The 1,745-nt window shown below is 35.1% G+C and overlaps 1 long non-coding RNA gene across 1 annotated transcript; it reads left to right on the top strand.

The window, feature by feature from the left end:
* The first annotated feature begins 747 nt into the window (after positions 1 to 747).
* LOC149602786 (uncharacterized) lies at positions 748 to 1,358 on the top strand. The gene is made up of 3 exons (XR_016377039.1): positions 748 to 874; positions 962 to 1,123; positions 1,183 to 1,358. It is a non-coding gene; the product is annotated as an uncharacterized LOC149602786 (long non-coding RNA).
* Positions 1,359 to 1,745: the final 387 nt, after the last annotated feature.

Below are 1,745 nucleotides of genomic sequence, written 5' to 3'. Positions count from 1 at the left end.
GAAAATTTGCTTTCACTCGCCTATATCTGTGAGCATATAACGATTTCTTCACTTTTTACCGAGCGGGTTTTACTAAACCACTACATTTCTAAACATGGGATAGCATTTCGAGTCGTAGTAGCAAGATCTAGCTCGGCTCGAGTCGAGCCGAGCTTTAAAAAGCTCGCTCAGCTCGGCTCGTGAACAGTCCTACCGTGGTGAAAATAGCAAAGTTCCTAGTAAAAGTTCCCACTTTACCCTAATAATTTCCGAGCCATTTCTACAAAATTTCTCTATTATAGAATTCTGAACCGTGTACGAAGAAAATAATATTTAGTAGCAGAGTAAACTAGTCAAAAACAGTCAGACTTTCAGGCATCTGCTTTGTTTCCAAGTTCACGGTTCAGATTTCAGCAATTCAAGAAAGTTGTTAAAAAGGTTCCTTTGCCTTTTTCTTACATTATTTTCAATATACACCGTTAAGAATTCAGTCATTCTATTATATTCAAAATTCTACTACTTCCTGTCTACAAAGACAGCCAGCAGGTTCAATACCCTTGAAACACCCGGGCTACTCCGGCTAGCTTAGCTAGTCCAATATAAAATGAAGAATTTAATGTTATACACCGAAGGAGTGTTTAAACAAAACCATGTTGGTTTAAAAAATTATAAAGTTAAAGAAATTATATACTGTCGGAAAGCTAGTTAAAGTACTTACATGCTTGGGAAGTATTATATACCTAGCTATTTAGGTCTACCGTAATCTAAACCATTTATAATCCCCTTTAATCCTGATGTATCGTCCAACAAATGTTTTACTACTAAAAGGCTTGTATGGAATAACTTCACCTATTTTGACTTTAACCATCTGGAATCCCAACCTGAGTTACTAGAGGTGATTAAAAGAACAAAGCAGAGTTCAAACGTTTGGACTAACATTCTATCGTCACAGTTAAAAATAAGCATCTATTTATTTTCAAAGAATATGCAGTACGTTGGAATACCGTATAACTTCAATATATTATACAACAGTAGTAGATGGACGTTCAAAGGCCTTTTCGCTTCTGCCAATATATATATTACATCTTCACCACCAGAGCAGATATTAACATCATCAATGGACTTCTTGAATACAGATATCCAAGTAAAAACAACCTTAGCACTAGTTTAATATTTCCACATTAAATCTTTTACATATTTCAGACCATTATTTGCCTGCTGTTAAGCCTTGTCACAATATCTCTACTTATGTCTTACGTGGATTACTTTCGGAAAACGAATCATGTCCGTAACTCAGTTACTTTCGTGAAATCTTTTTTGTGGAATGTATTTGACCTGTTTTCACTCATCTTCTTCGAACGTGAGTACATGTGGGTGTGACTCCCGTCTTTAAAAAGGCTTTAAAAAGCTGATGTACTAGGCAACGCCAAAGTATATTATAGTAATAGTTATCAATTAAAGACATTTGGAAGAAAATAGATAAACCTTCATAGGGCTTGCGTTTTATGAATAAAAACAATAGACCTTCATATTACTAGGGAGTAGGGATCTTAACTTTTAAACTTGTCAGGCGTATCATTGCCGTTTATTAAGTTTATCTTATGTATTGGTAAAAGCCCAAGAGTCTACTCCTCTACTGTATACCCTCTATGTTCAAAGCTACATTCACACCTGAATTCTCAGTTTGCTTGCATGACAGTTAATCTTAGACAATATCAAAGCTGACTTATCTCTAGCCAAATTAAAAGAGAATTTGCACAAAAAGA

This window comes from Phalangium opilio, unplaced genomic scaffold (genome assembly GCF_054372755.1).
Source record: "Phalangium opilio isolate 3A_F unplaced genomic scaffold, DU_Popi_V2 ptg000352l_1, whole genome shotgun sequence".
Classification (NCBI taxonomy): Eukaryota; Metazoa; Arthropoda; class Arachnida; order Opiliones; family Phalangiidae; genus Phalangium; species Phalangium opilio.
Note: the sequence above shows the minus strand (reverse complement) of the source record. Positions and strands in the feature narration are given on the sequence as shown.